The 14,043-nt window shown below is 31.8% G+C and overlaps 1 protein-coding gene across 5 annotated transcripts in view; it reads left to right on the top strand.

The window, feature by feature from the left end:
• Positions 1-14,043, top strand: part of LOC108970099 (polypeptide N-acetylgalactosaminyltransferase 5) — a 61,319-nt gene that overhangs the window by 29,653 nt on the left and 17,623 nt on the right. The window lies entirely within an intron of this gene.

Genomic DNA, 14,043 nt, shown 5'->3' with positions numbered 1-14,043 from the left:
TACTGCTGATTATAATATTATATAAAAGATGTTGCTCTTTGCCCTCCACATAAGTTTGGAGCCAACCGAAAAGCAAATCATGAATGAGATCGTGTTGATAGTCCTTAGTTGGATATGTCATACATTCGAGACCATCCGTTGATTGCTATGGAAACAAGTGATCCCTTCAGCGCTGGCGTAGTCGAAATAAATATCATAATATGGCATTTTTTTATATTATAACTCAAAACGTTTATAATCTCCTTTTTTTATCTGTAAACAAAGGCCTATAAGTGTATCATATTCCAACTCATAAAAGTATTTATAAAAAATAAAAATAAAAAAACATTCTTCAAGGATTGGTTTTATTGTCGAAGTTGTAAAATTTCAATGTCTTGTCTTTAATCAAGGTTTGAYTTTGAAATTCTTCAAACACACATTTTTAGTGCCCCTGAACCAAATAATACTTATATACTCCATATCTAAATTAATATAAATATTTGCTTTTTACAAAATATGTCCTTAAAGGCTGAACTTGTCCAAATTGATACACCGAAATTCAAGCGTGAGCTAATAACAACTGTGCAAACACTCTGAAATAATTTTATTTATTTTGACTACCTATTTTTCTATCATTCTACTTTTCTCCAATGAATATATAATAGCCTCGACAACAATTTTTCCATTTGAAGTGACTAAAATTGGGCTTGAATAAATGCTAATAAATTCATTAGCTATATTATATTAACGCAATTTCGAACAATAATTTTGTAATTACCTACAAATTTCTGAAATTTGCTCAAAGCATGCATATCTTTTTCATTTGCAACACCGTATTGCCTGCTGTCAACACGGCGGAATTATTGCACGCAGCCATAAAATATATATATTTTTTTTTTTTACCGGTATTTTCTGTAAAATTGTCCAAATGTATCCAATTTATTGTCGAGTTAATTAAGTGGCTTATTTCAAGTAGTTTTGTGGTTATTTGTTGGTGGTTGTTCAAAATGATATTTAATAATTACATTTAATTTTTGTTCCACGGCTAATTTTTAATATATTACACGCAATAAAGTAATATAAATTAAATGGTAAATTTAATTAGAATCTCTATATTAATAGCGTATGTTATCAAAATGCAAATGTAATTATTTATTTGTGCCGGCTGGCAAAGTTTTTATACCAGCTTTTGTTGCGGTTGTGAGTAATAAAATTGTATTTACGGACAGTTCTTATAGGCAGACATCTCCCATAACCTCACAAATTCATGAATACGATATTTTAATTCATATTTACACACAAAACCAATTCCTATAACCGGACATGAAAACGTTCCAATGACCGGACACGGTATTCGAATTTCGTTCGAATTATCTCTGTTAAGCGGACAAAAAAAAAAAGTAGAGGCAGCTAATAGTTCGCTTTTTTATCATGTTTTATAATTCTTATTAAAAGGTAGAGTCCTGCGTCCTGAGTCATTTTTTAAGAAAAATAATCACGCAAGCAAATTGACTTGAACTGACGCGTTCTGTTTCCTTGTGACTCAGCGGAAACTAATAGAATAATTGTCATTCATTCACTCTTGCATGACAKTGGCTCACATTTCTAAGTTTAATAGAAATATAGTTCTACGTTGCAGCTTCTGACTCTAAAAATACATTTTAAAAACACTTCACATAGCCGGACAAAACAACGGTGGATGTCCGATTACGATTAATTTCACTSTATATATTTGCCTAAATTCATGTAACAAAAATACGCTTAAGTACTAATTCTTCRCTAAGGCTCGCTAAATACTACTTAAATATGTACCATTACCAATATTCGTAGAACATAGAAAATTAGTAAAAAAGAAAACTAGTATCGACCCTTAAAGTATTTTGTAACGCTAAAGTTGCCATCCAAARGACCTAGGCCTGATGTCTTCAGTGTGGGGACAATAGTATTATATCTTCAAATGAACTTGACAGTGATATTTCGGACCACTATCCAAACATGTTTGGTTTTGTGAAAATTTCAAAGGAAAATATTCAAAACTACGACATTGTCGGCAGTCCCTCGGAAAAAACGCGTTGATAGCAAAATCACTTATAGGAAATTCCGAAGCAAAAACCAAAAATACGTGTTTTATTTAAGAGCTAAACTAGGTACCAGACGACATAACACACAAAAAAGTGCACTGTGCACGAAAAAATGGAAATTTTAGTGAAAATTTGGCGACATTCATATTTTTTAAATAAGTGGAATGRAAAAAAGTCCTTCTTTCCTGACGTTGTCAGTTATATCTCGAAGACGTGTGTAAAACTTTATTAAGATAGGTTAAATAGTTCCCGAGAAATCTTGACAATCGACTTCAATCGATTCAACTCGTCTTTGAAAATACAGTTTCGATAAAATTTGAGGTTTAAAGTCACTGAACTCGAGCTCAAGTCTGTATCTCCAAAAATATTACCCGCGCTAACTTGATATTTTGGGAGGAAATTCTGGAGATGTTATAGACTTAAATTACATAAAAGAAAGACATTTTTTGAAGCCGTGAAGACCTTTAAGTTGGTCGAGATARTTGACACCTTAAGTTTACATGAGTTKACGGATTTCAAAAATCTTATTAAATTTTACAGCTCCTCTAGAATATTGTCCAAGTCGATCCGAATAATAGTTTCGGATATACAGCCTTGAGAACTTGTCTCGTTACGTCACGTTACCACTAATTATGTAAATGAGTTGGGTTTCGAATCTGCTATATTATAAAAATCTGGCCCCGGTTTTTTTGTGTTATTATGATTTCTACACAGTGATGCTAACGGATTTATTCAAAGCAAGTCTCAGCTATACAAATACATATGATGGATTTCTTGCGAACTCGTATTCAAGAAATGCCTTTTATAAAAAGCGGTCAGGGTTACATGTAACTTCTCCACCCAACAAAATTATGTACTCGTATATACAAATACTGTATAGAACGACTGCTTATCAGTGAAAGTGCGCTGTAAAGAAACTGATGTGAATAAAACTAAATGAACGCACTTGGAAAAAGCAACTGAAAAATATTAATTTAATGAAAAAAGTGCTGCAATGTACCAATGGAAGGCTGTTTATATACACAAAGCAAACACTTTTATATACATGTATGTATATACAAATATACATTTTTATATACAAACATATATTATACAAGCGTACATATGTATAACTTTGTACAGTTAATGTGCGAATGTACACGACTTGTTTACCGGCATGCGGACAAACGCCAAAGAAACAAACATAAATTGTCGGCAGTTACGAAAGTAATCAAAAGGCAGTAAAGAGCAACAATAAAACAAAAAGAAATTTTACTCAATTTAGCACTCAATTTGAGGCGCGCAATCAAAGTGTTATTCAATTGGCGGCGCAACGTGGTGGATAAAACCAGTGCAAAGTATGCCGTACAAATAGTGTCATCAACATCGAAACGAAAGTGTAAAATGTAATTAATTTTAAATTAATTACTGATTTTGTTCGGTTTTCTCATTGAATTGTTATATTGTTTTTGTTGTTTTCTTGCTGTCGCCACATTTATACAGTGTGTTTATAACAAATGTGTCTAAAGTGAAAACAGTTGTTGCAAACAACTAATTGATTGACTAACTGAYTGTGACAGAAATTCAATTTTAATTTTCACAAATTAACACCGACACACCGGCACAGCGACAGCGACAAAATGGAGCACGCTATGGGGAATGGCGCCGTTGAAAACTTCAGCATACAGTTGCATTTTCTACTTTTTATGTACTATATGTACATTGTGACAAAAAAGTACGCGGAAATTGTAAAAAAGCAAACTATTTAAGTGCTCATCAATATTTATTGTGTCGCCTTCAGTGTAATCCCCATTAAATGCAATACACTAATGCCAACGATTTTTCCAGTCCTCGAAACACTTTTCATAAGCACTCACTTTTTGGGATGGCCTTCAGCTCTTTCGGCGAATTGTGTTTATATCTTCGATCGAGTGAAAGGGGATCCATCCCGATGACCGTTGCCTTTTTTGCATGTCAAACTCATAAGCACATTTCTCTAAGGAGTTATAATGCCCTCTATGAATGTGGGATCGGAATTTACGCAATAAAGAATGTACAAAGAGACCTATTTACGGTACTTTTTTTTCGAAAAAAAGTCASTTTTATCAGGATGAGTTGAGCAAGAACGCGTTTCATACCCAAAATATCCACCAAAATCATTCGAACGGACTGGCGGGAGATGTTGAGTTGCCTTGCTATCTCTCTAACACTTGCCTGACKTGATTTCCAAGCACCATATCCTTCACATTTAATATTTTCGTCAGTTGAAGAGGTTGAAGGTCGTTCAGAACGGGGCATATCTTCAACGATCACTCAACCATCTCTGAAGGCTTTGTACCACTTGTAAGCTTGGATTTTCGATAAAACTGAATCACCGTAAGCCTTTTTCAACATTCAGAACGATTCCGCACACAAAATTTGATTAAAAATATACAATTTGAGACAAATTCTTTATTTGATATTTTTATCCCTTATAAAAATTGCAACGCAGTAGTGAGGTGTACCGACTTAATCAGCTGCTGTATAAGCAAACTGGTTGACAGATCGTGCTCGTATTTGTCATAGTAATTAAGGACAGTACTACCAACTAAGCAAAATAAATTYTTTTGAAATATCATTTACTCGGAGAATTCAACTACAATTTCCGTGCGCTTTTTTGTCACAATTTATATATATATACATATATAAGCTTGTGTGTATTTGTAAAATTGCGATTGCCCAACATTGTGCTTGATATTCGATATCGTCCGGTCAGCCTGCATTTGTGGCGTTAATAAATTCCCGCCATTGAACGCCTTTCAATTGCTAATCGCCCACACATGGAAGTGAGCAGTAAATACTTGTTGTTTTTTTATTAAAAATATAATAAACAWATAAATATAGCCTGTGTATATGTAACTGAAACGCCTATTTTCTGCCGCTTGCAAAGGTTCAAGCACAGCATTAAAGCAGTGCCTCTCAAGTTCAAGCGCCTCTACAATACAGGCACAATTGAGCTTATTAAGATCAGAGAGACATTTTTTTATTTTTATTTTTATTTATAAAAGCTTATACAATGTTAGTAACATACATATGTACAACCTAAAGTATGYAGCGCTAGCTTCAGARGCTATCAGCTGCTCAGAGAGACATATTTTGTATATTTATATGTACATATACAATGAATATGGGCTTTCTGGTTACCGATATTTTTGTAGCGAACACTTGAAGTTATCGGTATTTTATTAAGGATAAAGTAAACTCAAATCAATTGAATTTTTATACCGTTATTTTAAATTTAAATAACAAATTTCTTAATACTTTTTGAACATGTTGCTACAGAATATAACAGTTTTTATCACCTAACAGTTATTTGTACCACCTAAAAGCATACGCTACATAAATGCTCAGGATGTCGAGGCGAGTTCAAATCCAGTCTATCCGTTAAAGCTTAAGTAAAAATTAAGTTATTGTCATAAAACTGTGTATACGTGTTCCTTGATCGAATCTGYGGGACGATTTCGTAGATGGGCGTAGTCGGACCACTGCCACGCCCGCAAAACGAATTTAATTGAAAATGTTTATATCAAGCTATATCACGCAAATCTTTTCGAACCCACTTACGATAGTGGGAAAATAGGTCAAATCGGCTGATAACCCCGCCCACTTCCTATATAACGATTTTGCTAAAAAAGAAATATAATTGAAATTACATCAAAATCTTTTCCTGATGATAGTATGTTTTTATGTCAACAATGGATTGCATCAGGTCAACATCTTCCTTAACCCCCATATACCTAATAGAACAATTTTCGAACTTTCGATTGAATTTAGCTTAGAACTTGGACGAAGGAAAAAAATTGAAAWTTGGATTTTTGGTAAACATTTTTACAAAAAAATTGAAATTTCAATGAAAATTTCACGACATTGTTTTTCAAATAATTGTAAAGGAAAAAATCCTTTTAAGAATTGTATCTCAAAGACCTGTGTAAAATTTCATGAAGATCGGTTAAGTCGTTCTCGAGAAATCTTGCCAACCGACTTCAAAACCACAGTTTCGAGAAGAACGCGTTTAAAAACGGCGCACTTAGTCTAGCTACCCTCGGGCTCACAAGTTCTCAAGGCTGTATCTCCAAAACTATTTCTCGGATCAACATGAAAATTTAGTACAATATTCTAGAGGGGTTGTAGAATTCAATAAGACAAAAAAATCGATTTTTGGAAACCCATAAACTCATGTAACGCGTTAAATAATGTAAATACGTTAAAAATTATTTTATTTCCATCAAGCTTGATTATAAATGATAAATGAATGGCAAATTCTTTTTAGAAGTGGAGTTCTCTCCAAATAATTACCTAACATATTTCAATCGCTGATTTAACAATAAATATAGTATGACTCACAATTTATTCTATTTACGAGTAAAAGAAAAAACTATCGACACTTATCATTTCTTCGATGCATTCTAGTGTACCATCCCCAAATAATATACAAGTTTAGAACACATTTCATTTCTTATTAAGATTCTGCTTACTACATATCCTCTCTGCAGTCAATCACAGCATTCTTTAGTCTGTCGCATGGCTCGAGGCAACTGCCAATTTAATTTAGTTACAATAGCGCGATCATAAAAATAATTTAAGTGCAACCATTGAAAACAATATTTCTTCATTTAATGATAGAAAATGCTGTAATTGCATTTTACGATTGTAATTCTTGTTATTCACTCAAGTTTCGCTCAATACCAGTTAGTTTTGTAAAATGTGGTATCGTATAGTATGTATTGAGTAGTTTTTTGGTGGAGGATATGAAAAGTTAAACTAGCAATTAATCAATTGATGCCGGATATTTTACCCAAATACTTGTAATGCAATCAATGAATTCCGCATWTGTTCGTGTATTATATAATGTTCTTAGACTGCACACTGACTAGTTGTGTCGTTCAATTTATTAATATATATATTAAAGCATATTAAAATATTACAATATTAATATGCTTTACGAAAAATTTCAGCAGTTTTCTAATACGCTCTCTAAATTTTATTACATAAATTTTATGTTTTTGCAACATTTCGCCAACTTATGTTCATACACAAATATATATATATATATTTATATAAGCTTATGCTTGCCCTCGTGATGGTCATCAAGCTGTTGCTGTCAGCGTTAAAATTAAGTATCCATTTTAAAACAATACCTGCAATCAATCAAAATACAGCAGTCAACTGTCAATTCGACCGCAATCGATTGAGCCGAGTCGAATATTGTAATGGTTCTCTTGTGGCATGTAACAAATGACAGTTTCAAGCCACTATATTTTCATCATAAATCATTGTAACCAAATGCAAAAAATGCTATATGTACCAGAAACACATAGATATGTATGTATATGCATGTTTTTTATTACGGTTACATTTTTTTATAGCATGCAGTATGAAGTTCAAAAAATATAAAAGTGTTAATAAATCTGCATTCCATTGATTCCAAACTTTTTCTGGTCCATCAGTTAACACTTGCCTATTCTAACTGCAATACCCTCAAAATTGATCAAATTAAAGAAAAAAATTTAATAAATTGAGTAAGCATATTCAATGATATATTTTTTGAGAAATTGAGAGACTTTTTAGAGCTAGAGTACTACTTTTTTWATGTCGGAATATGTTTCTTTACGTTCTTTATATATCGTCACTTAAATTGCAAAACAGCGTATCATCAAAAAAATCGAAAAATAATTAAATATTGGATAGTCGAAAAAGTCTTTTTGCATTTTGTYMATAGACGTCTTTGTAGTCGTATATCTCCAGTGTTACCAATCACATTGTGTCATACCATATGCTGTTGGAAAGGTGCGACTTTAAGTTTCATTTAACCAAAAATTACATTCGAAGAAGTTAAAAAAAGTTACAGCTTTTCGAAAATGAGTGAAAACTATGAAGAAGTTCGTTTTATTTTGAAATTTTTGTATAAAAAAGGAAAGAATGCCACGCAAGCCAGCAATGAAATTTGTGAAGTTTATGGAGACGATGCTGTGACAGTTCGTGTAGCACAACAATGGTTCGCTCGCTTCCGTTCTGGAAATTTCGAAATTTCGATTTACAGCGATGGAATAATGTCTCTAGCGGAAAAATGGCAAAAAAGTGGTCGATCAAAATGATACATACGTGTTTATTTATTAGTACAAATAAAAAATTAGTTCAAGTTTGATAAGAAATACGAAAAGACTTGTTTGACTACCCAATATAATAACCAATAGATAACCATTTTWAAAAAAATATAATTACCAATATATAACCATTTTATAAGCAACACTCAAATTTTGTTTCAATCTTCTRTTATAACTTTTTTCCTTSGCCTGTAAACYTTTGAAGTTTAGGTGWCGATATGTACATACATATGTACGAGTATGTACATGGCTTACCATATATGTAAAATCCTAAAATAAATACGCAAAAGCGAAAACTATTTTTAATGCCTGCCTGTCGTTTTGATCACGTTTCAAGCTGCGCCCAGTTAAAGTTAGCATTCCTTAAAATGAGCATTGAAAGAACCGCAAATTATTTAAGCTCAGCAAAATGGTTTAATAATCAGTTTATCGATCCACAGCAAATTATTTCAATTCCGAGAACATCCTAAAAAGTTTTTGGAATCTATACAAAAAAATGATATTGCAAAGCCAAAGAATTTGTGGAATTTTTGCCGTTATGAGCTTGATTTTTACACACAAGTATTGAAAAAACTCACATATATACATAAATAAAGCAATGCAAGCGAAGCATCTGAGCTTATTTGGATCTACTCGCATTTCAACGCATTCACAATTTTTCGCATCCAACTGTTGGCAGCTGTTAACTGCCGGTTGCTAACAGCTACTAGCTGCTGTGCCAACGCAAAAGTGACCATAGAATTGCGAGTTTATAAAACGATCCAATGAAATGCAATGTAAATTAAGCTGTTGCGAATTCACTCGCCTTTAGTTGCTGCTGGGGTTGTAAGTACGAGTAGTAAATAACTTTTATGTATGAATTGCTATAGCTCTGGTGCGTAAATATTCGTGCTATAAGAATTTCATTCAAACAACAAACGTTTATTTTATGATGCGGTATGGTGTTGTTTTTGGTGGTGCTTAAAAATATTTTTGTATATTTGATATTTGGATGCTGTCGAAAATTCTTCAATTTCGTATTTCCTATAATAAAATAAATGTATATTTTTTTTTTGTTTTAGTAATAAAAAGGTTTCACTGCTGATATACGAAAATTTGTTACTATGAATATATGTACATTCTAACTTTTCTCGCAGAAGGCATTTGGTATCATTATATTGTACATAYAGTAAACCATTGCGATAATCATATTTTTATACACCTCGCCGTGAGTAGTGGCATGCAACATTTAAAGTAGCAGATTTTTGTAAAATAGTTGAACTCTTTAKTAACCGAGGTTTCTTGAAATTTGTTTAAATAGTTGAAAAAAGTATAAAAAAAAGTGTTAAAATTGCTGACAATTAAAAAAAAAATTATTATTATACTCAGTTTTTATGGAAAAAATTTTTTACGCAAAATTAGCAATATTTCTGGTATATTTGGGTTTAACCACACTTCGATTTTTAATTGCTTTAAGGGGTGAGCCTGATTTAGAAGCTTCAAAAAATCGATTTTAACATATTAACATTTATTTAACATAAATCTCTTTAAACATATTTTAAGAATACGTTCTCAAAAGTTTAGAAGTGAATTTGAAATATTTTCGAAGCTAGAAGGAAAATAGTGAACGAGCGTCTAGCAGACATATCAAATATTTCCATAAATCCTAGAAATTTTGCTTTAATCACTTATTTCTTTCCCTCCCAAAAAAATCCTCAAAAAATCCTCAAAAAATTCGTTTTTTCAAGCTTCTAAAGCAGGCAAATGATTTCCTCGGGTAAAAAAGGCATTTTTCAACAATTTTTTCTCATATAAAAAACGAAATATTTTGTTAAAATTTTTTATTGTTACAAACATACACTATTAACAAAGAAATTCTGAAATTTTTGGAAGAAAAATATTTTAAACTCGGCCATTGCGACACCATTTCCGGTGACYCCTCGGAAGAAATATGCACCCGTATTGGCAGAAAAACTCCTTACAGGATCATCGAAGTTAAAAAAATACGTAWTTTAGTTAAGACTTGGACGAAGAAAAAAAGCATTGGATTTTTGGCAGATGTTTTTACAAAAAAAATTAAAATTTCACAAAATATTTTTTTCGATATTCTTTGTCCAAGTGTTTAAAAATTGTATCTCAAAGACTTGCGTTTAACTTCCTGAAAATCTATTGAGYAGTTCTAGAGAAATCATGCAAAGCGACTTCAAAAACACAATTTCGAGAAAAACACGTTTAAACACTGCTCATTTAGCCTAGCTAGCCTCGAGCGCACAGGTACTCAAGGCTGTATCTCCGAAAATGTTCTCGAAAATTTAGGACATTATTTTAGAGTTKTTGTAAAATTTAATAAGATAATAAAAAAATATGATTTTTCAAAACCCTTTTTGTAACCATTAATTTTAGAATTAACCAAATTTATTGCTATAATTATATTAATATAAACTTTAATATTAAAAGTCCACACAGCAAGCAATTTAAAGCATGATCAAAATTGTGTAATTTCTGAAAACCTTATATAGACCTACATATGTACATTCGGTTATTTCATTTTATAGATACTATAAATTTAAAACAAATCCCKTTAAGCTTTTATAAAAAATATGACGCTATAAAAATATGCCTCTATAAAAAATATTTACAAACGTTGTGTCGATTTTTGAATAAATAATTTCCAAAATTCAAATTTTGTCACTTTTTTTTTAACCCTTTTAAACATTCTCCCGTTTGTGCAACGTGGCGGATGAGTGATTTTCATATTCAAATATGCGTGAATAATTGAAGCGGAAGCAAAGTCTGCCAAATTTATTGTAAAAATATTCTTTTAAATTGTTCGCAAAACGCGCATTTAACCGAAATCACACTGAAATATTTTATAACAGTAAATTTGTTCATATATACCTTTAGTTCTGCTATTTTACAACTCATTTCCCAGTCAATCATTTAGTAATGAGTCGTGTGTGTAAACGCAGCATATAATATGCGTTTAATTAATTCCGAAATCACTTTGGCAAAAAATTGCAATTTTTCTCCCGCCCGCAATGAAAATAGCATGAATTGTATGCCGCGCCAGCTGAGCTTTAGGCGCTAGCTACATTTGGTTCATGTTATACATTTTGCCTGCGCCAACAGCAAAACAGTTGCTACAACAATTGCAGATACAAAATGCCAAAATCAAATGCCGGAGTCATCAGCCGGCCGTACAACGAGTTTAACCGTTCAAACAGAAGGAAAAAAAACAAAACAAAACAATGCGAAAAACGAATGCCAGCAACGGCAGCAGTGAAACAATTTCCATTGCATGATTAACCGTTGCCAATGGCGGCATGTGTGTGTGGAGCGCAGCCATACTCACAAAGGCCAAACACTTTGCACACACACCAATACCAATTAACGTCTACTTGGGTGTACATTGCGAATAAATGCTATTTAACGGTATTTATTTGCCATGAAAGTTAATTTATTTACAAATTACAATAAAACAAACAACAATAAGCATAACATTACTCTTACTGACAAGTTAAACCACGGCAACGGTCTAGAGCAGCAGCGTCAGCGTTAAAGTCACAATAAGCAAGCGAGCAACACATCAGTATTTACTATTTAATTCATGGCAAAACAAAGGCGCATAGATAAATTAGGTGCATGTGTTGGTCTATGTGGCTCGACTGCATATTTCTTACTGGAAACCCGTTTCTGCGAGCAAAAACCAGTCCGCAGCCATAAGAAATTCCACAGAGGTGAGACGACATTTGCTTCGTTGCTGCAGCGACGCACCTCTTTCAATAGCACTCCCCGAGCACCCGGGCGGAAATCTTTAGAAGTAACACTTAGTTGAAATTTGCTATAATAAGTATATGACAAAGCTCATTATTTATTACAAGAGCAATTAACCACAAGTAAAGATTTTGTCACAATATTTGTTAAGTCTTTGGTACATCTTTCGAAAAATACTTGAAGCTCCATAAAAATAGATATAAAAACTGAAACAACCTTTGACATAATTCTTGATTCTTTGACATAAATACTTGGTCGATTACAACTGTTTGATATTTTTTTCAAATGTTTCAGAATTTCTTTCTTAATAGTGTATATTTGTAACAAAAGAAATTCTAAAAAAATATTTATGTTTTTATATGAGAAAATTTATATCCTGGTTTACCATCGTCTTCGTAAATTTCACAAATATCATTGGTGCCTTGTGTGGCATTCTTCACTTTTTTATAAAAAAAATTCAAAATAAAGCGAATATCTTCATTATTTTCACTCATTTTTGAACAGATGTAACTTTTTTTCAACTTTCAGGAATTTAATTTTTTTGGCTAAATGAAGCTTAAAATCTCACCTTTCCAACACTATATGGTATGACAAATATACGATTGCAACGGTATCTAGTGACAAAATACGAAAAGTCTTTTTCGACTAGTAATATTATAAAATTTTTTGTTACAATTATCCGTTAGAGTATTTATCATTATTTAAGAAATTTTTATTTGAAATTGCTGAAGAAACCACTTCAATATTTCTCCATCCCTTTAATTTAAAAAAGGTAATTTCCCAAAATAAATGTTGGAATCAGTAATTTTATAGTGGCAACCATCAGTTTTTCGCAGTTTTCAGTAAAATTGTTGAAAATATAATATAACGCCGATATTGTTTTTGTTTCACTAACTACAATCAACACCTATGAGTAATTCATAGAAGTGGACTTAAATTTTATTTTCCGTGTTTTGTTTTGCTTGTGTTCAGTTTTTTTTTTTTTTTTGATTTTTGTTTTTCCTGTTAAATTCGAATTACCCAACTGGAATTATTTACACAGAAATTTAAGGGGTTACATTGGTTTTCTCGGGTAAAAAACAGATTTTTGTAAAAATTTTTACAAACATACACTATTAACAAAGAAATTCTAAAAATTTTGGAAAAAATGTTTTAAACTCGGTTATTGCGACGCCATTTCCAGTGACTCCGCGGAAAAAAGCAGGATAACTCCTTACAAAATTATCTAAAGTGAAAAATACGTGTTTTAGTTAAAACCTTACCTTAAAACTTAGTTGAAGGTGAGACGAAAACTGAAAATTGGATTTTTGGCAGATATTTTTACAAAAAATGAAAATTTCAAGGAAAATTTTGCGACTTTTTTCGAATATTTGTAATCTAAAAAAATTCTTCGTCCAAGTCTTTAAGAATAAGAATTGTATCTCAAAGACCTGTGTAAAATTGCATGAAGATCGGTAGAGTATTTCTCGAGAAATCTTGCCAACCGACTTCAAAACCACAGTTTCGAGAAAAACGCGTTCAAAGACGGCGTACTTAGCATAATTAGCCAAAGAGCGCACAAGTTCTCAAGGCTGTCGCCGAAACTATTACTTGGATCAACTTGAAAATTTATGACAATATTCTAAAGGTTGTCTAGGTGTTGTGGAGTTTAATAAGACAATAAAAAAAATCGATTTTTAGAAACCCATAAATCCATGTAAACCCTTAAGTAAATTTTTGCGTTGCGGAAAAGAGTAAGAAATGTCAATTTCATATAATTCATATTTAGTTAAAAAAAAAAATTAAAATTCAGTTATAAAAAGTTGGTTCGATAGCCTTAAAATAGCAATTTGTCAAAAGTGTTTTGACTCATAATCATAATCAAAATCAGCTGTTTGGCTTTGTTTTTATGATTCTAGAATATAATTTTCAGACATTCTCGTCAATCAAATATTTTTTTTTAATGCTAACTGCATACGAATGATCGAAAAACACCCAAAATCATCAAAATCGAAACAAGAAATTCATGCGAAAAAGATGAAAAGATTAATTTGACTTTCTGGATTAAAGAATATTTTCCTAAGTTATCTCAAGTAACAGCCTTATATACTTAGCATATCCACAATTAT

Source organism: Bactrocera latifrons, unplaced genomic scaffold, assembly GCF_001853355.1.
Source record: "Bactrocera latifrons isolate USDA-ARS-PBARC rearing strain unplaced genomic scaffold, ASM185335v1 scaffold_28, whole genome shotgun sequence".
Classification (NCBI taxonomy): Eukaryota; Metazoa; Arthropoda; class Insecta; order Diptera; family Tephritidae; genus Bactrocera; species Bactrocera latifrons.
The sequence above is the reverse complement of the archived record's forward strand: the minus strand, read 5'-3'. Positions and strand labels throughout refer to the sequence as shown.